This window comes from Lasioglossum baleicum, unplaced genomic scaffold (genome assembly GCF_051020765.1).
Source record: "Lasioglossum baleicum unplaced genomic scaffold, iyLasBale1 scaffold0171, whole genome shotgun sequence".
Taxonomy (NCBI): Eukaryota; Metazoa; Arthropoda; class Insecta; order Hymenoptera; family Halictidae; genus Lasioglossum; species Lasioglossum baleicum.
The window spans coordinates 92,675-116,156 of NW_027469231.1; the positions used below are offsets into that span (position 1 = coordinate 92,675).

At 41.4% G+C, this 23,482-nt stretch overlaps 1 pseudogene; it reads left to right on the forward strand.

The window, feature by feature from the left end:
- The window catches only part of LOC143220089 (cytochrome c oxidase subunit 1 pseudogene), a 79,727-nt pseudogene that overhangs the window by 11,371 nt on the left and 44,874 nt on the right, over window positions 1-23,482 (forward strand).

Here is a 23,482-nt window from a genome sequence, read left to right on the forward strand (position 1 = left end):
GATCGAATCGTTCGAGAACGTTGCCACCATCTATGAGGGTCGAAAGACTCAGTCAATAGCTCAACCTATCCTGGGTTTCCGAGAGTGCAACCAGACATTCCAGGCGTACAGCCGATGAAAAGTATTGGCAATAGGCACATTAGTTCGTGGTTTGAATATTAGGGTAGAGCCTCAAACCGTTTGTGAGCGTTACCAATTGATATTACACCATACTCCTTGCCGATTACCTTACCTTCCGAGATCACAATCCGCTGTATCGTTGATAATACTTCGTGTTCAGGGAAACAAATTAGTATATATTTTAACAGACGCGAACCTCAATTTCAAGATGAGTAAGAAGACCGCGTGTCAAACCGCTCGCGAACGTTTCCTCCTTCTTTGATGTTCGAACCGCTAAGTCAATAGTTTCACTTATCCTGTTATTCCGATAACCAAATCAGGTATTACGGAACACGATAAGCTGTACACGGTAAGGCGGTGGACATCTTAATTCACGGTTTGAATCGTAAACTACAGAGTCTATCATTTGTAGAATGTTACCAATTGGGATAATATAAAAAGTTTTACCGAAGACCTTACCCTCCGAGAACCTAATCCGCGGTATCAAGAGTATAACTTCGTAATCAAAGACACATATTAGTATACATTTTAGTAGCGGGCACCTTAACTTCAAGCATGAATTGGAAGGTCGAGGGGCAATCCGTTCTAGGACGTTACCATTTTCCTTGGTAGTCCAAGGGCTAGGTCAATATCTTCCCATATCCTTTGTTTCCGAGTGTCAAGCCAGATATTCTGGGTGTAAATTCTCTTTAAAGTATTGACAATAGACACCTCTATACACGGTATGAACATTAAAGCTGGCCGTCGAGCCGTTGTAGAGCATTACCTATTCGTGTAGGGTTAAACTTCTTACAGAGTGCCATACCCACCGAAAAGCTGACAAGCTGTATCCACAGTATAACACAGTGTTCAGAAGTACGAACTGGTATACATGTACTGACGAGAATATTAGTTTCATACATGAATTAGACGATCGAGTGTCAACCAGTTCCAGAACGTTGCCACCTTCTTTGAGAGGGGAACAGCTAAGTCAATAGCTTCACCTATCCCGAGATTCTGAGAGTCAACACGGCAAAACAGGGAGAAAGTCCGCTGAAGAGTTTTCGCAAATGACGCCGTAATTCGGGGTTTGAATATTACAGTGCAGTGTCAAACCCTTCGAGAGCGTTACAAATTCGTATATGGTCGAACGTTTAACAGAAGGCCTTCCCTTGCGTGAGCCTAACAGGCTTCATCGAGAGTGTAAGCTCGTGTACACAGACGGAAATTAGTGTTCATTTCAGTGTCGGGAAGGTTAACTTCATGTTAATTGAATTAGAAAATGGGGCGTTAAAGCATTCGAGAAAGATACCGCCTACTTTGAAATTCGAACGGCTAATTCAATAGCTTCACCAGTCCAGGGATTCGGATAGTCAATCCAGGTATTCCTGGAGTTAATGCGCTGAACAGTACAGCCAATAGACACTCTAATACACGGTTTGAATAGAAAGGTATAGCGTCAAACATTTTGAGACCAACCGTAAAACCTATACCGTTCTTCGCATTTACACCTGGAATACCTGAATTACCTCTCGGAATCGAGGGATAGATGCTGCAATTGACTTAGAAGTATGACATTCAAGGAAGGTGATAACGTTCCCTAACGGTTTGAGGCTCGATCTTCTTATTCATACATAAATTTATGGTGCCCGCCATTAGAAAAATGTGTAATTTGTTTCACTGAACACGGTGTTATACGCTCGATACAGCGGGTTAGCACATCTGGAGGTTAGGCCTTCGGGAAAGAGTTCGACTTTATACAAATACGTTACATTCTTCCGCGGTCTGACTCTCTACTTTAATATTCATAGCGTGAATTAAGGTGTCTATTTCCATAACTGTTGATCGTACTTACTGCTGGAATACACGGTGTCACTCTCGGAGTCACAGGATAGCTGAAGCAACTGACATGTCCGTTCGACTCTCAAAGAAGCTACTCTGGTAGATGTTCCAATCTGAAGGAAGGTGGTCACATTCTCGAACCCATTTTCCCTGGATCATCGAATTCACACATCATAATAATGTAGCCGTAACGAAAGTGTATACAAACTTGCTTCTCTGAACACGTAGTTATACGCTCGATACAGAGGGTTAGCTTCGCGGATGGTTAGCTCTTCGGTAAAGCTTTTGACCTTATACAAATATGTAATGCTCTACAACGGTTTGATGCACTGCATTAATGTTTGACACTCGATCTAGTTATCCATTCATGTAATTATGGATCCCGCCATTCAAATGTATACTAATTTGCTTCCCTATACACGAAGCAACATACACCCTGCTGCCAGTTTTGTTCTCGGAACATAAGGTAATCTGTGAAAAGTATGACTTTATACCTACCTGTAATGTTCACCGGCGGTTTGGCTCTCTACCTTAATACTCATGCGGTGTATTAATGTTTTTATCGCCAATACCGTTCAGCGGTTTTACTCCTGAAATACCGGGCCTGACGCTTGGAATCACATCTACGGCTGAAGCTGTTGACTCAGCGGTTCGAATCTAAAAATAGGTGATATCTATTTTGAATGATTTGACATACGATCTTCCAATTGGTACACGAAAACTAGGTGCCCGTCACTGATATGGTTACAAATTTCTTTCTCTGATCACGAAATTATACTTTCTATGTCGCGGGAACGTCTCGCGGAAGGTAAATTCTTCGTTCAGAATTTTGACTTTTGTATAAATGATTGCGTTCTCAATCGGTGCGACAGTGTACTTTAATATTCAAACCGAGAATTAAGGTTTCTATTGCTGATACTGTACTGCTCATTTACTCCCGCAATACCTGGATTGACTTTACGGATCACAGGATAAGTGAAGCTAATGACTTAGCCGCACGAATCTCGAAGAAGGTGGTAACGTTCTGGAACGCATTGATTCTCGATGTTGATATTTTTCAAAAGCATGTGTTGTCCGTCCCCCAAAATGCCTACTAATCTGTTTCTGTTTACATATAGCAGGACGCTCGTTACACCAGGATTGGATATCGGAAGATAAGGTATTCAAAAAAGGCATGACTCTGGAATTGGTAATGTTCTCCAACCGTTTGACTCCCTAGATATATATTCAGACAGTCAATTAATGTGTCAATTTCCAAAACTGTTCAACGGATTTACTCGTTAAATACCGGAGTTGACTCTCGGAATTACAGGATAGGTGAAGCTATCCTGTTCTCGAACAGTTTGACAATTGATCATCTAACTCGTACGTGAAGTTAAGGTGCCAGTTACTAAAATGTATACTAATTTGTATCTCTCATTACGTAGTTATACTCTCGGTATCGCGGAATATGTTACCGGAGGGTAAGGACTTTGGTCAAACTTTTGTGATTATACCAATATGCAAAGTTCTACAAATGTTGGACTGTGTACTTTAATCATCAAACCGTGAATTGACATGTCCACTGCCTGTACTCGCCAACGTATTTACCTTCGGATTACCTGGGGTGGTACTCGGACTCACAGGATAAGTGACGCTATTGACCTAGACGTTCGATTCTCAAAAATGTTGACAACGGTATCGAACGGTCTGACCCTCGATCATCCACTTCATACATCACATTAATATGCCTGTCACTGAAACGAATACTAATTTCTTTATCTGATCACGAAGTTATACTCTTGATACAGCCGGTTAGTTTTTACGAGGGTATGGTCTTCGGTAAAACGTTTGACTTTATAGCAATAAGTAACGTTCTCACACGGTTTGACGCTCCATTTTAATTTCCAATCCGTGACTTAATTTGTCTACTGCCAATACTGTACAGCGCATTTACTCCCAGAATATCTCGTTCCACTCTCTGATTCACAGAATGTATTAACTTATTGACTAACTGTTTGAATCTCAAAGAAGGTGGTAACCTTCTCGATCGGCTTGACCCTCGACCTTCTGATTCCTGCATGAAATTAAGGTTCTCGTTACTAAATTGAATAATAGTTCGTACCTCTGAACGCGGTGTTATACGCTGGATTTATGGGGTCAGTTCTTCTGAGGGTAAGGCATTCTGTAAAACATTTAACACTACCCGAATAGGTAAAGTTACAAAATGGCTTGACTGCCTGCTTTAATACTCTAATCGTGAATTAGGGTGTCTGTTGCCCATAGTGTTTAGCGCGTTCACACCCGGAAAAGCTGGATTGCCCTTCCGAATCTCATGGTAGGTCAAGCTATTGACATAGCCGTTCGACTCCCAAGGATGTTGATAACGTTCTCGAACGGTTTCACAATCGATCTTCTAATTAGTACATGAAGATAAGGTACATGTTACTGAAGTGAATACTAACTTCCTTCTTTGAACACGAAGTTATACTCTCGATTCAGCGGGACAGGTTTTCCGAGAGTAAGGTCTTCGGTAACACGGTAACACTTTATACAAATTGGTAAACAGTTTGACTCTCTACATTAATATTCATTCCTCGAATTAAGGTGTCCATTACCAATAGTGTGCAGCGGACTGACACCCGGCATACCTGGTTTGCCTGTCGGAATAGCAGGATAGGTGAAGCTGTTGAATTGTACGTTCGACTCTATGAGAAGATGGTACCGCTCTCGAAAGGTTTGACTTTCAATAATTCTGTTCATACATGAAATTCTGTTGCGCTCCTAAGATATGTCAACTTATATGTTGCCATGAACACTAAGCATGGCACTTCCTACAGCGGGTTGGACTACTCGGGAGTTATGGCCTTCGGTGAAAAGTTTGATTCTATACAAATAGGTAATGTTCTGCAAACGGTTTTGCGCTCAACATAAATATTCCAACCGCCAATTAAGTTGTCAATTAACAATACTGTCCAGCGGATAGGCTCCCGGAATACCTGGTTTGACTCCCGGAATCGCAGGATAGCTGCAGCTATTGTGTTATATTCGAGATTTCACGAAGAAGGTAGTAAAGTTCTCGAACGTTTTCACCCTCGTTCTTCTCATTCATACATGGTATTAAGGTGCCCTTCTCTGCAATGTATACCAATTTGTATCTCGTAGGAAGTGATAATCTACATACTTCGGGTTATGTTCTCGAAAGATTTTCTGTAAATCTTTTGATATTATCCCAGTATGTAACGTTCTACAAATGTTTGGCTTTGCACTATAATATTCAACCCGTGAACTAAATACCAATTGGTAACGCTCTGAAACGGTTAGACGATCTACTGTACTATGCAAAGCGTGAATTGAGGTGACTATTGCAAATACTTTATAGCGTATTTACTCCTGGAATGACTGGTTTTACTCTCTGAATCACGGAATAGGTGAGGCTATTTATTTATCCGTTGGATTTTCAACGAAGGTGGTCAAGTTCCCGATCCGCTCGACACTCTACCTTCTAGTTCATACATGAAGTTAAGAAACACGACACTAAAATCTTTACTAATTTGGTTCCTTGGACACAAAGTTATACTCTCGGTACACTGGGTTAGTTTCTCGGAATGTTCGATCGTCGCTAAACGGATTGACTCTATAAAAATTCGTAACGTCCGTCATCGGTTTGACTCAGAAATTTGATATTCACACTGAGAATTAGGATGTCTATTGCCAAAATTCTTCATCGGATTAACTCTCGGTTTATCCCGATTGACTCTCCGTGTCACAGGATAAGTAAAGCTATTGGCTTAGCCTTTCGACTCCCGAAGAATGTGGGAACGTGCTGGAATGGTTTGACCCCCGAATATTCTACTCTTTCATGAAGATAAGGTGTCCGTCTGCTAAAATGTCTACAAGTACGTTCCTGTGATCCGAAGCAAGGCAAGAGCTACGACGACTTGAGTTCTCGGAATGCAAGGAATAGGTTACGAAGAATGACTTTGTACCAATTGTTATTGATCTGCGACGGTTTGACTCGTTAACTTAATATTCATATCGTGAATAAAGTAGTCAATTACAAATACTGTCCAGCGGATAGACTCCCGGAATTCCTGGTTTGACTCTCCGAAATACAGGATAAGTGAAGCCATTGAATTAGCCCAGCGTTTCTCAGAGAAGGCGCCAACGTTATCGAGAGGCTTGACCACCAATAATCTAATTTGTACATGAAGTTATCGTGCCCGTGACTGAAATGAATACCAATTTTCTACTCTGAATACGGAATTATTCTCTGAATGCGGCAGGTAGGTTTCGCGGAAGCTGAGGCCTTCGGTGCATTGTTTGACATTACACCAACTCGTATGCTCTCAAACCGATTCACGTTCTACTGTAATATTCAAACCGCGAATTAAAGTGTCTATTGCCAGATCTCTACAGCGAACTTCCTCCAGGAATATCTGGTTTGAGTCTCGGAATCGCAGGATAGGTGAAGCTATTGTGTTATATTCGTGATTTCACGGTGATGGTGGTAAAGTTCACGAACGTTTTCACCCCCGATATTCTCATTCATACACGGTATTAAGGTGCCCTTCTCTGCAATGTATAGCAATTTGTATCTCGTAGTACGAAGTAATAGTCTGCATTCATCGGGTGAAGTTCTCGGAGGGTATGGTATTCTGTAAACCTTTTGACATTATCCAAATATGTAACGTTCTACAAATGTTTGGTTTGTACTTTAATATTCCAACCGTGAACTGGCGTGTCCATTGCCAGTAGTGCATAAATGATGGTGTCCCGGAATACCTGGTAAGACGCTCAGAATCACTTGATAGTTGAAGTTGTTTGCTTAGCCGTTCGACTCTAAAAGGAGGTGGTAACGACATCGAACGGCTAGACATTCATTTATCTAGTTCATACATGAACTTGATGTGTCCGCCACTAAAATGTGTATTAATTTGTATATTTTTTAAAATAAAGTTGTACTCTCGATACTGCGGGTGTGGATCGGGGAAGTATGAGCCTCCGTTAGAACGTTTGACTTTATACCGAGTCGTAACGCTCTCAAATGGTTTCACGCGCTATTTTCATATGCAAACCGTGAATTAAGGTGTCTATTGCCAATGCTGTGCAGCGGATATACTCCGGTAATACCTGGATCGTCTCTCGGAATCGCAGGATAGATGTAGCTATTGACTTAACCGTTCGTCTTAGAAGGAATGTGCTAACCATCCCGAAGCGTTTGACACTCAATCTTCTAATTGAAGCATGTAACCAAGGTGCTTGTCACTAAAAGTCATACTAATTCGTTCCTCTGAACACGATGCTATATTCTAGATACAGCGGGTTAGTTTTTCAGAGGGTAAGGTCTTCGGTAAAACGATTGACTTTACAGCAATCCGTTACGTTCTCAATTGAATTGACGCTCTAATTTAAGATGTAAACCGTGAATTACGGTGTCTGTTACTAATAATGTTCAGCGGATTTTCTCCAGGAGTGCCTACTTTGATTCTCGGAGTCGCATGATAGGTGGAGCTATTGTCTTATTCCTTCGACTTTCAAAGACGGTGTGAACGTTCCAGAACAGTTTGACCATCGATATACTAATTCATACATGAAGAGAAGGTGCCAGTCACTGAAACGAATACCAACATGATCCTCTGAACACGATGTTATACTCTCGATGAATCTTGTGAGGTTCGCGAGTGGTACGGCCGTCGGTAGTGCTTTTGACTTTATAGCAATTTATAATATACTGTATCATTCAAACCGCGAATTAGTGTGTCCATTGTCAATATTGTTTAGCGCACTTACTCGTAGAATACGTTGTCTGACTCTCGCAATCACTGGATAGGTGTAGACAGTGATTTAGATGTGATATTTCAATGAAGGTGGGATCGTTCTCCAACGGTTCGGCTCACGATTTTGCTATTCATACGTGAAGAAGATCTGTCCGTCTGCTAAAATGTTTACCAATTTGTTTACGTGTGCCCTAAACATGATACTCGGAACTGCGGGTTAGGTTCTAGGAAGGTAAGGTATTCTGTCAAAAGCATGACTTTACACCATTTGGTAATATTCTCCAACGTATTGACTCCCTACTCTAATATACAAACCGGGAAACAAGGTGTTCACTGTCGATTCAGTACAGCGGATTTACTCCTGGAATGCAAGATTTGACTCTCGGAATTACATCTATGCGTGAAAATATTGACACAACCCTTCGACTATCGAAGAAGCTGGTAACCGTCTCGATCGGTTTGTCACCTGATCTTATTATTTATACTTGAAATTAAGGTGCCCGTCACTGAAATGAATACTCGTTGGTTTCACTGAAGGGAATATTATACCCACGATACTGCGACTCATGTTCTCGGGAGGTAAAGTATGCGAAGAAGAGTATGACGTTATACCAGTTGGTAAAGGCCTCAAACGGTTATACTTTCTACTTTGGTTTCCATGCCGTAAAATGAGCTGACTATTGCCAACACTTTTCAGCGGATTTAATCTCGGTATCCAGGGTTTGACTCACGGAATCACAGGGTTATTGAGGTTATTTACTTAGCCGTTCGTCTCACACAGAAGGTTGTAAAGTTGTAGAACGGTTAGACACCCGATCTTCTAATTTATACATGAGGTTAATGTGCCCGTCACTAAAACGGATACCAATTGCTTCCTCTCATCAAGAAGTTATACGCTCGATGAAGCGGGTGGGGTTCGCGGAAGGTAAGGCCTTCGGTAAAACGTTTTTACTATAAACCAATTGGTAACGGACTCAAACGGTCCGATGCTCTACTTTAATTTTCAAGCCGTGAATGAAGGTGTTTGTTGCAAAAGTTTCCAGCGGATATACTCCCGGAATACCTGGTTCAACTCTCGAATTCATGGGAGAGGTGAAGCTATTGCATTGCCGTTCGATTCCAACGGAACTGGTAACGATTTCCAACGGGTTGACACTCGATATTCGAATTCATTCATGAAGTTAAGGTGCCCGTCACTAAAATGTATAGTAATTTGGTCCACTGAACACGATGTCATACTCTCGATACAGCGTGTTAGATTATCCGCAGGTAAAGCTTGCGGTAAAAGATTGACTAGGTACCAATAGGTGACGTTCTCAAATTGTTTGGCTCTGGCTTCAATATTCAAGCCGTGACATACGGTGATTAATGCCAATACTGTATAGCGGCATTTCACCCGGAATACCATGTGCGACATTCGGAATCACATAATAGATGTAGCGATTGACCAGCCGTCCGATTCACAAAGAAGGCTGTAAGGTTCTCGAATGGTTTGGCCCTCGATCTTCAAAGCCATACATGAAATTAAGGTGCGCTACACTAGGATGTATACTAATTTGCTTCGCTAATTAGTAATACTCTCTACACAGCGGGATTGTTCCTTGGGAGGTAAGGCCACCTGTAAGAAGCTTGACTATATACCAATAAGTATTATTCAACAGCGGCTTGACTCTGTACCTTAATATTTATACCGTGAATTAAGATGCTTCTTGCCAATACTCCTCGGCGGGATTATTTTCGGAGTACGGTACCATTATCGACCGGTTACACTCACGATCTATTCAGTCGTACATAAAATTAAGGTGTCCCATCGGCTACAATGCACACTTACTTGTTTTGGTGAACATTAAGTTGTTCTCTCGCTACAGGGGGTTTCATTCTCGCAAGGCATGGTATTCGGCAAAAAGTTTCACACTATTCCAAATTGTAACGTTCTCCGTCGGCTTGAACATATACTTTAATATCCATACCATGAAATAAGGGGTCTACTGCCAATACTGTTCCTGAATTCACTCCCGGAATACATGGTCTGATTCTCGAAAGTACAATATAGATGAAGCTATTGACATAGACATTCAACTCTTGAAGATGCTTGTAACAATCCCGATCGGTTTGACACTCGGTTTTCCATACCTACATGAAAATAAACTGTCCGAGTACTAAAATATCTATTAGGTTGTTTCCGTGAATACTAAGCATGGCACTACTTACTGCGCGTTGTGCATATCGGAAGGTAAGGCCTTCTCTAAAAAGTTTGACTGTATTGCAACTGGTATCGGTCTGAAACGGCTTGACGCTCTATTTCGATATTCAAACCGTGAATTACGGGGCCTACAACCAATACTGCTAAGTGGTTTTACTCCCGGAATACCTGGTACGACTCTCGGAGTCACGTGATAGGTGAAGCTACTGTCTTAGCCGTTCGATTTTAAGGAATGTAATATCGTTTTCGAAAGTTCTGACATCTCCTACCGAGAAACTTCCCCGCTGCAACGAGTGTCTATCTTAGTTTTCACGGAAACAAATGAGTAGACATTTCAGCAGACAGACACCTCAGCTTCACGTACGAATAGCAAAATTTAGTGTTAATCTGTGCAAGATTGTTAGCACCTAGTTTTAGAGCCGTGCTGTTGAGTCAATAGCTTCAGCGCCCCTATTATTCCGAGGGTCTGACCGGGAATACCGAGAGTCTATCCGCAGTATAGCACTGGTAACAGACACCATAATTGACAGTGTAAATAGTACAGAACTGAATCATATCGTTGTAGAACTATACCTACTGGTACAGAGTCACACTTTATACAGAGGGCCTTAACTTCCGTGAAGCTAAACCGCTATATCGAGAGTGTAACGTCGTGTATAGAGAACGAAATAAGTAGTCATTTTAGTGACATGCACAATAACTGCATGTGTGAATTAGAAGATCGTGGTTGAAGCAGTTCGTAACCGTTACCAGCTTCTATTATATTCTAACAGCTATGTCAATAGCTTCACCAATCCAGTGATACGGGGAGGCGCAAGAGGTATTACGGGAATAAATCCGCTGATCAGTATTGGAAGCAGACACCTTACTTCACGATTTGTGCACTAAAGTAGTGCGTCAAACCGTTTGATAGCGTTAGCAATTTGTATAAAGTCAATCGTATTACCGCAGGCCTTATGTTCGGCGATCCTCACTGACTTCATCGAGAGCATAAGCTCGTGTTCAGAGAGAGGAATTCGTATGCTTATCAATGACGGGCACCTTAACTTCATGTATGAATTAGATGATCGAGGGTTATGCCGCTCGTGGGCGATGCCACATTCTGTGAGAGGCGAACATCTACGTCAGTAGCTTCACCTATGCTGCAATTCCGAGAGTCCGACCGTACTCCGGGAGTATGTGCGCTGAACTGGTTTGGCAATAGACACTTTAATACACGGTTTGAATGTTTTAGTTGGGCGACAAACCGTTTGAGGGCGTTGCCAATTTATATAAAGTCAAACCTTTTGTCGAAAGCCTTACTTGCGCTGAATATTACCCGCTGTATCGAGAGTATTTCATCGTTTTCACAGAAATAAATTAGTACGCATTTTAGTGACGGACACCTTAATTTCACGTATGAATTACTATGATGGGGGTCCAAACGTTCGAGAACGTTGCCACTGTCTTTGAGAGTCGACCGTCTATATCAGTAGCTTCACCTATTCTGTGATTCCGTAAGTCAAGCATGGTATTTTGGTAGACAATCCGCTGTACAGTATTGGAAACATACGCCTTAATTCACGGTTTGAATATTAAAGTAGATTATCAAATTAATGGGAGCGTTACTAATTGGTATAATGTCAAACCTTCTATCGAATTGTTTATCGTCCTAGATCGAACACCGAACTAGCGAGTGTCTTGCTTTGTGCTCACGGAAACAAAATAATAGTTATTATAGCTGACGGAGACCTTATTTTCATCTCTGAATAGCAAAATCGAGAGTCAAACTACTCTAGAACGTTACAACATTCTCTGGGATTCGAACGGCTAAGTTAATAGATTCACGTACTCTAGGATTCCGAGAGTCAAAATAGGCAATCTGTGAGTAAGTGCCCCGTACCGTACTGGCAATGGACACATTAATTCTCGGAATGAATATTAAAGCAGACCGACATACCGTTGTATAGCGCTACTTATTTGTATACAGTTAAACCTCTTACCGATAGCCATACACGCCGAGAATGTAAACCTCCCTATCGAGAGTGTATATTCCTGTTCATAGAAGCACATTAGTATACATTTTAATGATGGGCACTATAATTTCCAGAATGACTTAGTAGTTCTAGGGTCAGCTTCCGGGAACGTTACCACCTTCTTTGAGTGTCGAACGGCTAAGTCAATATCTTTACGTATCCTGTGATTCCGAAAATTAAGCCAGCTATGCCTGGAGTAAATCCGCCGTATAGTATTGGTCTATGACACCATATATCACGGTATTCATATTAATATACGGAGTGAAAACGGAGCAGACCGTTACCTGTTGGTATAGAGTCAAAAATTTTTACCGAAGGCCATACCTTCCTAGAGGCTATTAAGCTGCATAGAGGGTGCGGCTTCGTGTCCAGAGAAGAAAGTTAGTATGAATTATAGTGACAGGCACCATAATTTCATGTATTATTTACAAGATCGAGGGTCATACCCTTCGAGAACCTTACCACTTTCTTTGAGAGACAAACGGCTAAGTCCATAGCTTGACGTATTCCCATATTCTAAGAGTCATACCCTGTATTCCCGGAGTAAATGTTACTAATTTGCCATTTACACTGAGCAAGACACTTGCTGCAGCGGATTGCGTTTCTCGGAAGGTATGGCCTTCGGTAAAAAGTTTGAGGCCGTACGAATAAATAGCGTTCTAGAAAGATTTGACGTGCGACTTTAATATTCGAACCGTGAATTAATATGTCCTTTGCCAATACTGTATAGCAGATTTATTCGCGGAATGCCTGGTTTGACTCTTGTTATCACAGGGTATGTGACGCTACTGACTTAGATGTGCGACTCTCAAAAAGGGCGATAACTTTCTCGATCGGATTGACTTGCGATCTCCTCACTCATCCATGAAATTAAGATGCCCGTCACTAAACTGAATACAAATTATCTTCCATAAACACGTAGATATACCATCGGTACACCGGGTTCGGGTCTCGGATGGTGAGGCCTTGCAAAAAAGTTTAACACTATATCAAGAGGTAATGATCTACAAAGGCTTGACGATCTACTTTAATATTCATACCGCGAATGAACGTGTCCATTGGTAATACGGCTATGTGGATTGACATTCGGAATACCTGGTCTGACCGTCGGAATCGCATGATAGTTGCTGCTGCAGAATAAGCCATCGAATCTCTAAGACGGTGCTAACGTTCTCGAATGGATTGACATTCGATCATTCAGTTCACACAAGAAACTAAGGTTCCCGTCTTTAAAATGTATAGTAATTTGAGTCCCCGGACACGAAGATATACCCTCGATGCAGCGCGTGAAGTTTGCGGATAGTGAGGAGTTCTGTAAAGCGTTTGAGCATATACCAGTACGTAACGTTGCAGGATGGTTCGAATCCCTATGTTACGACTTATACCGTGATTTAAGGTGTCCACTCCCAATACTGTTCAGAGGATTTACTCCCGGCATACGTGGTATCTATCTCGGAATATCAGGATAGGTGAAGCTACTGACTTAGCAGAGGGTGGTAACGATCCCGATCTGTTTGACACTTGACTTTCAAATACATACATGAAATTAAGGTGACCTCCAGGAATATGTATATTAATATACGACTCTTAACCCGAAGATATATTCTCGTTACAGCTGTTCGTGTTCACAGAAGGTAAGGTATTCGGAGAACGAAAAACTTTATACCAATTAGTAATATTCTCCGAGGGTTTGACTCTCTACACTAATGTACATACCGCCGATTGATGTGTCTATTGCCAATGGTTTTAAGCGGTCTTACTCTCGGATGACCTGCTTTGACTCTCGGAATCACACGATAGGTGCACCTACTGACTTAGCCATTCGTCTCTCAAAGAGGGCGCCAACGTTCTAAGGTGGTTTCGCCCTCCATCTTCTACTTCATGCATGAATTTAAGGTGCCGCCACTATAGTGCGTACTAATGCGTTTGCCTAAACACGTAGCCATATTCTCGAAATGCGCGATACCTTCTCGCACCGTAAGGCATTCGGAATGGCGCTTGATTTTATAGCAATTACTTACATTCTTACACGGTGGGACGCTCTGTTTTAATATTCACTCCGCGAATTACGGTACCCAATTCCAATAGAGTACAGTGTATTTACTCCCGAAATATCTCGATTGACATTCGGCATCACAGCATATGTTAAGCTATTGACTATGCTGATCGAATCTCAAAGTAGGTGGTGACTTTTTCGCAAGGTTTGAACCTGTATATCGTAATTCACAAATGAAATTAATGTGGCTGTAACTAAAATGTATAATAATTTGCTTCTGTGACCACGAAGTTATACTTTCTATACAGCGGGTTAATTATACGAAAGTAACACGTTCTGTGAGAAGTTTGACTCTATTGCAGTAAGTAACGTTCTAGATCGGTTTGGATCTGCACTTTAATGTATACACCATGGAATAGGATGCATAAGGCCAATGCTGTACAGCGGATCTACTTCTTGAATACCTGGTTTGACATGCGGCATCGCAGGGTAGCTGAGACTACTGACTTATCCTTTCGCTCCTCAAAGAAGGTGGCATCGTTCTCGAAAGGTTTGACAATCGATCCTAATAGTTCATACATGAAATTAAGGTGCCCGACACTGAAATGACGATTAATTTCTTTCTCTGTACACGAAGTTATACCCTCGATGATACCCTTGAAATTCGCGGAAATTAACGACTTCGGTAAACATTTTATCTTATACCAAATGGTAATGTTCTGATACGGTTTGACGATCCCCATTAATATTCAAACCGTGAATTGTGGTGTCTATTGACCATACTGCTCAGCGGATTTACTCCCGGAATACTTGGAATGACTCTCCGAATCGCAGGATAAGAGAAGCTATTGAGATAGCAGATCGTCTCTTACAGAAGTTGGCAACTTTCTCGACCGGCCTGACCCTCAATCTTACAACTCATACATGAAGCTAAGTTACCCGTCACTGAAATGAAGACTGATTTCTTTCTCAGAACGTGACGTTACAATCTCGATGAAGCCGGTGGAGTTCGCGGAAGGTATCGCCTTCGATAAAACAATTGATATTATACCAATTGTTGACGTTATCATCCGGTATGACGCTCTACTTTAATATTCAAACCGAGAATTAAGGTGGCTATTGCCAATACATTTCAGGGATTTACTCGCAGAACATCTGGTATGACTCTCTGAATCGCAGGATCGGTGAAGATATCGACTTATCCGTTCGTCTCTCACAGTAGGTGGCAACATTCTCGACCGGTTTGAAGATCGATCTTCTTATTCATACATGGACTTATGGAGACGTCTCGAAATTGTATACTAATGTGGTTCCCTCATCACGTAGCGATACTCTCCAAACGGATGGTTATCATCCCGGATGGTAAAGCCATCGGTAAAGTGTTTGAATTTATAACAATCGGCAACGTTCTAAAACGGTTTGACGCTCTACTTTAAATTTCGAAACGTGACTTAAGGTGTCAATTGCCTACACACTTCAGCGGATTTACTCTCGGATTACCTAGTTTGGCTCTAGGAATCTTGGAATCTGTGAAGCTATTTACTTACCATCATGTATCTCACAGACGGTGGTAACGTACTCGAGCGGTACGATCCACGAACTTTTGATTCGTGCATTAAATTTGGGTTCTCCTCACTAAAATGTATACTAAACTGCTTATCTGAAGTCGAAATTATACTCCCGATGCAGCGGTTGCTTTCTTCGGAAAGTAAGGCATTCGGTAATGCGTTTGACTCCTTAGCAATAGATATCGTTCTACAACGGTTTGATCATGTTCATTAATATTCGGGCCATGAATTATGGTATCTATTGCTAATACTGTTCCGCAGATTTACACATTCAATATCTGGTTTGACTCTCAAAATCACATGTTGGGGAAAGCAATTGGCTTAATTTCAAATATAAATAGGATGAGAGGTGGTCATACCGATTGAGAACGTTGCCACCTCTTCTGATAGTCGTGCATCTAAGTCAATTGCTTCTCTCAACCTGTGATTTCGAGAGTCAAACCAGGTACTCCATGTGTAAACCCGCGGAACAGTTTTGGCAATAGATACCTTAATTTATGTCTCGAATATTAATGAGCAGGGTCAGGTGCGCGTCACGGAAATGTTCATTATCTTGTTCTTGTCACACGATGTCATACCCTCGATATAGCGGGTTAATCATTCGGAGAGTGACGTATTCTGTATATCGTTTGACTTTATGCCAACTGCTATCGTTCTCAAAGGGCTTTACGCTCTACTTTAGTACACAAGCCGTGATTTAAAGTGTCGATTGCCAATAGTGCACAGCTTATTTACTTCCGGAATACCTAGTTTGACCATCAGAATAACAGGATACGTGAAGCTACTGATTTAGCTGTTCGACTCTCAAAGAAGGTGGGATCCTTCTGGAACGGTTTGACACTCGATTGTTCTATGCACACACGAAAATAAGGTGTCCGTCTGCTAAAATGTGTACTAAACTGCTGCCATGAAAACTAGGCATGACACTCACCAAACCGGGTTAAGTTCTAGGAAGGTTATGTATTCGGGAAGAAGAATGACTCTATAACAATTGGTAATACTCTCCGACGGATCGTCATTTTACGGTAATATTCGTTCCGTGAATTAAGGCGCCCATTTCCAACGCCGTTTGGCAGAATTCCTCCAGGAATACGCGCTTGGACTATCGGAATCGCAGGACAGGTGAAGCTATTAATATAGCCGATTATCTCTTACAGAAGGTGGTAACGTTCTCAAGCGGATAAACCCTCGATTTTCCTACTCATACACGCAACTGAGGTGCCCGTCACTAAAATATATTCTAATTTGTATCTCTGAACTAGTAGTTATGCTATCGATGCAGCGGGTTAGGTTCGCGACGAATCAATGCCCTCGGTGGAAATCTTCACTCTCTACGAATGGGTATACTTCTACAAGAGTTTGACTCTGTACATTGCCAATACTATTGCGAATACTGTTCAGCAAATTTACTCACGCAATCCCTGATTTGACACTCGAAATCACAGTATGGGTGAAGCTAATGACTTAGTCGTTTGAATCTCAAAGATGGTGATACCGCTCTCGAACGGTATGACTTTAGAGTTTTCTATTCATGCAAGCAATTAAGGTGCTCGACGCTAAAATGGATACGAGTTAATATCTCTGAACATGGTGTAATACTCCCTATGCAGCGAGTTAGCTTTTCAGAGGGAAATTCATTCTTAATAAGTTTGACCCTACACCTTGATGTAATGCTCTACAACGGCATGACGGCCTGCATTTAATATTCGAACGGTCAACTATGCTGTCTAATTACCATACTGTTCAGCGGATTTACTTCCGAATCACAGGATAGATCAAGCTATTGACTTTTCCGTTCGTCTCTAGAATAAGGTGGTAACGTTCACGAAAGGTTTGACGTTCGCCCTTGTAATGCACACGTGAAGCTGAGGTGCCCGTAACTGAAATGGAGACACATTCCTATATCTGAACACGAACTGTAATATACTGTTATGATATTTTCGATTTTTTTCAAAATTTCAAGTTTTTTATTTCAGAAATTGAATCGTACATGAAAAGTGCCTTTGGAATTAGTTGAGCAGACGTTTGTGATAATATTTTGTTATATTACCTATTATATTATATGATTGTCTCCATATGTACCTTCGCTGCAGGCACGATGCCACTGAAGTCGTCTTGTGGTTGCGTTCGGTAGATGGGAACGACACTACGGTATTATTTTCGTTAATTTCTCTAACCCCGATATTGTGCCGAATGCATGCTTTCGATATTCACAATTTATTTCTACATTCTGTGATCTACTGTTATGACATTTCCGATTTTATTCATACCCTCCAAATTTTTATCTCAGAAATTGTATTTTTTAGGAGCAGTGAAAGCATCATAGCAGTAACACACAGTATGTACAAATAAATGAAAAACTGGGAAAAAATTCTTACTGTACAATATGAAGGTTAAAAACATTGTCGATGATCATCCAGTAGCCTCGCTCCGTTCTGTCGTACGCAACTACAAGACCTCGCCAGTCGTCTCGCGCAAACAGCGTATGTACATACGCAGACAATCATACAAAATACCAATCAGTTGAACATAATGATGTCTTACGGGTACACTGAACTAATTCCAAAGACACTTTAACTAAGAAATATAATTTTTTAAAATAAAGGTTGAAAATTTTGAAGAAAAATAGAAAATTGCATAACAGCAAAATATAGATCGTATAAAGAAATGGAAAACGTGGGACAAAATGCACACGGCTCAAAATCATCGTTAACGAAATCAACGAAGACCATCCAGAATATCGCTCCGATCTGCCGTACGCAAGTACAGGACCACTGCAGCTGTGTCGCTCCGGAGGCGTATGTCCGTATACAGACAATCATATAAAATAACAACGAGTTTAACAAAATGGTGTCAGGAACGTGCACTGAACAATTTCCAAAGATACTTGTATTCAGAAATAAAATTTTTTCAACTGACAATTGATATCTTCGACAAAAATTGTAATTACCACAACAGTAAATTGCAGTATTAGTATATAAACATAGAAATGAGAAAGAATTGCATGCAGCTCAAAATCATGTCCTAGGAAATTAACGGTGACCAAACAGTAGTGCTGCTCGATCTGCCGAACCATCATTCACTGTTCGTTGTAGAACTTTACCCATTCGCATACACTCTAACTTTTTACCGTAAGCCATTCCATCCGAGCAGCTAACCCGCTATATTGTGGGTAAAACTTCGTGCTCCGAGAAGCAAATTAGTAGACATTTTAGTGACGGGCAGGTTCATTTCGTGTATGGATTATATGATCGGGAGGCAGACTGATCATGAACATTACCTCCCCACTGAGAGTCGAACGGCCAAGTGAATAACTTCACCTACGCCGTGATTCCGAGAGTAAACCCAAGAAATCCGAGAAGTAAGTCCGCTAAACAGTATTCGGAGTTGACACCATAATTCGCAGTTTGAGTATTGAAAGAGCGTTAATAGCAGCGAGTTCAAAGGAACGAATTAGCATACATTTTAGTGACGGTCACCTTAATTTCATGTAAGAATAAGAAGATCGACGGTAAATCCTTTCGTGATCGATACCACTCTCGGTTAGAACCGAACGGCTCAGTCAATAGCTTCACCTATCCTATGACTCCCCGAGTAAATTATCTGAACAGTATTGGCTATAGACACCTTAACTTACAGTATCAGTATTAGTCTACTTAAGAAGACCTCGCCTTCCGCGAACCTCATCCGCTTCATTATGTTTATAACTTCATGTGCAAAAACAGAAATTAGTTTTCATTTCACTGACGGTCACCATAACTTCATATGTGTATTAGAGAGTCGAGAGTTCTGCATTTCGAGATCGAAACTACCATCTATGAGAGTCGAGCGGCTAAGAATATATCTTCGCCCGTTCAGTGATTCCGAAGGTCAAAGCTGGTATTCCGGTAGTAAATCCGCTGAACGGTATTTGCATTAGATGCCTCAATTCACGTTTGGAATATTACAGTGAAGTGACAAACCGTATGGGAGAGTTTCCAGTTAGTATAATGTCAAACGCTATACTGATGACCTTACCGTGCGAATGCATAACGTGCTGTATCGAGAGCATAGCAAGGTGTTCAGTGGACCAAATGTGTATTCATTTTGGTGCCGGGCAGCTTAGTTTCACGAATGACATAGGAGATCGAGAGTCATACCGTTCAGGAACGTTGCCACCTGACATGAGGACCGAACTGCTAAGTCAACAGCTGCAACTATCCTCTGATTCAAATAGCCAAAACAGTTATTCCTGGAGTGAATCCGCTGTTCACTATTGGCAAATAACATCATCATTCAGGGTATGGATATTATAGTAGAAGGTCAATCCGTCGGAGAACATTACCAATTGGTAGAGAGTAAATCATTTTACAGATAGCCCAACCTTCGGAGACGATGCCCTGCCGGATCGAGAGTATAACTTATTTATACCGGGAAGTAGGGTTTTTAATGCCGATAATGTACATCGGATTTACACGTAGAATACCTCGTTTGAATCTCGAATCACAGGATAGGTGACGCTATAGACATAGCTGTTCGACACTCAAAAATGGTGCTAATGTTCCTGATCGGTTTGATCCTGGATCATATAATATCATACATGAAATAATGGTGCCCGTCACTAAGATGTCTACTTATATGTTTCCATGGACACTAAGCAAGGCACCACCTACATAGAGTTGGTCTTGTCGTAATGTAAGGCCTTCGAAAAAATTTTGATTCTTCGCGAATAGGTAGTGTCTACAACGGTTTCCAACTCTCCTTTAATATTTGAACCGTGAATTAAGGTGTCAATTGCCAGTACTCTCCAGCGGATATCCTACAGGAATACCTGGGTTGACTCTTGGAATCAATGCATAGGTGAACTTATTGACTTTGTCGTCCGTCACTCACAGAAGGTGGTACCGTTCTAGAACGGTTTGACCCTTGATCTTCTGATTCATGCATGAAATTTAGGTTCTCGTCATTAGAATGAACACCATATCGTACCTTTGAAAGCGGTGCCATACTCCCGATACAGCGGGTTAGCTTTTCGGAAGGTAAGGCATATTGTAAGTAGTTTTGACCTACAGGAATAGTTACTGTTCTACAACGGATTGACGTCCTACTTCAATGATCAAGCCGTGGGTTAAGGTGTCCATAGACAATAATGTACAGTGCTTTCACTCCTAGGATATCTGGTTTGACGTTCGGAATCGCCGGCTGCGTGAAGCTATTTGCTTAGATGATCGTCTCTCAGAAGGTGCTGATGTTCTCGTACGGTTTGACCCTCGATCTTCTAATTCAGACATGAAATTAAGGTGCCCGTCACTAAAATGTATATCAAATCGCTCCTCTTAACACGATGTTATACTCGGGATACAGTGGGTTATGCTCTCGATGTGTGAGGACATAATTAAGACGTTTGATTTTATACAAATTGGAAACGAGCTCAAAATTACTGTTGCTCTACTTTAACATTCAAACCGTGAATTGAAGTGTGTATTGCCAATACTGTTCAGCTGATTTACTCCCGGAATACCTGGATTGAGTCTCGGAATCACAGGATGGGGGAGCCATGGACATATCCGCCTTACTCTCAAAGAGGGTGCTAACATTTTCGAGCTGTTTGAGCATGGATCTTCTAATTCATACATGACGTTAAGAGGCCCCTCACAGAAATGAATACTAATTTCTTTCTTTGAACACGAAGTTATATTCTCGGAAGGCAGCGTCATTGGTAAAACGTTTGACTTTATAGCAATTGGAATGGTTCTCAAATGGATTAACGCTCTGCTTTATCTTTCAAACCGTGAATTAATGTGTCTATTGCCAATAATGTTCAGCGGACGCTCAGAATCATAAATATAGGTGCAGCTGTTGACGCAGCCCTTGGACCCTCAAGGAAGGTGGGATCGTTCTCGAACGGTTTGACTATCGATTTTTCTATTCGTACATGAAAGTAATGTGTCCGCCTGCTAAAATGTCTACTCATCTGTTCCTGTGAAAACTACGCAAGAGAATCGCTACAGCATGCCAATTGTTAATGTTATCCTACGGCTTGACTCTCTACCTTAACTTCATACCGTGAATTAACGTGTGCATTGCCAATAGTGTTTAGCGACTTTTCTCGAGGATATGCTTTTTCTACTCACGGAATCACAGGTAGAAGGAGCTATTGACTTATCCGTTCGTCACTCAAAGAGGGTAGGAACGTTCTCGAGCGGTTTCACCCTCGATCTTCTAATTCATACATGACGATGAGGTGCTCGTGACTCAAATGAAGACTAAGTCCCTTCTTTGAACACGAAGTCATATTCTCGTTGAAGCCGGTGAGATTCGCGGAAGTTAACGCCATCGGTAAATGTTTGACATTATAGAAATTGGTAATATTCTAAATCGTTTTGACGCTCTACACTTGTATCCAAACCGAGAATTAACGTGTCTCTGGCCGATAATATTCAGCGCATTTACTCCCGGAATACCCGGCTTGATTTTCGTAGTCACAGGATAGGTGAAGCTACAGACTTTGCCGTTCGACTCTAAAAGGTAGTGGTAACGTTCTCGTAATGTTTGACGCTCGATTTACTATTCAAATATGAAACTAAGGAGCACGTCACTGTAACGAATACTAGCTTCTTTCTCTGAACACAAAGTTATACTTTTCATGAAGCTGGTGAGGATCGTGGTAGTAAACGCCATCGGTAAACCGTTTTACTCTATCTCAATTGATAACGTTCGCAAACGGTGTGACGCTGTACGTTATAATTCGGACCGTGAATTAAGGTGTCAATTGCCGATACAGATCAGCGGATTTCTTCCCGGAATAGCTAGTAGGCTCGTCCAATCACAGGATACGTGAGGCTAATCACACAGCCGATCGCCTCTCACAGCAGGTAGCAACGTTCCTGAGCGGCTTGACACTCGATCATTTTATTCGTAATGAAATTAAAGTGCCCGTCACTGAAATGAAGACTAATTTCTTTTCGTGAACTCAAACTTATACCACAGATGAAGCTGGTCTGTTTCGCGGAAGGTATGGCTTTCGATAAAACGTTCGACTTTATACCAATTGGTAATGCTCTCTTACGGTTTGATGCTCTACATTGCACAACAGTGAATTAAGGTGTCTATTGCCAATACCGTTCAGCCGATTTACTCCCGCAATACCTAGTTTGACTCCCGGAATCTCGGGATAGGTTGAAGCTATTCACTTAGCCGTTCGATTCTCAACGAATTTGTCAGTTTCCCGATGGGTTTGACCCTCACTCTTCTAATTCGTGCATGAAATTATGGCGCCCGCCACTGAAATAAAGACTGATTTCTTTCTCTGAACACGGAGTTATAGTATCGATACAGTTGGTTAGTTTTTCGGAGGGTATGGTCTTCTGTAAAACGATTGACTTTGTAGGAACTTGTAACCTTCTCAAACGGTTTGACTGTGTTCTTCAATATTTATATCGTGAAATAGGGTGCTTATTGCCCATACTGAGTAGCATATTTACTTGCGGAATACCTGACTTGACACCCAGAGTCATGGGATACGTGAAGGTATTGAAATAGTAGTACGACTCTAAAAGAAGGAGGTAACGTTCTCGCACAGTTTGACCATCGATATTCTAATTCAAGCTTGAATCTAAGGTGCAGTCACTAAATTGAATACTAATGTGATACCCTAAACACGTAGCTGTACTGTCGATACAGCGGGTTAGCTTCTCAAACGGTTTGATGTTCTACTTTTCTATTCAAACCGTGAATTTTCGTGTCTATTGGCAATACCCTTCCAGAATGTTACCACCTTCTTTGAGTGTCGAACGGCTGAGTCAATGGCTTCACCTGTAGTTGTGATTCCGGGAGTCAATCCTGGTAATGCAGGATTAAATCTGCTGAACAGTATTGGCAATAGACACCTTAATTCTCAGTATGAACATTAAAGTAGATCGTCAAACCGTTTGAGATTGCTACCAATTGCTATGACGGCATACCCTTTAACGGATACCTTTCCTTCCGAGAATATAACCAGATGTATGGTGGGTATAACT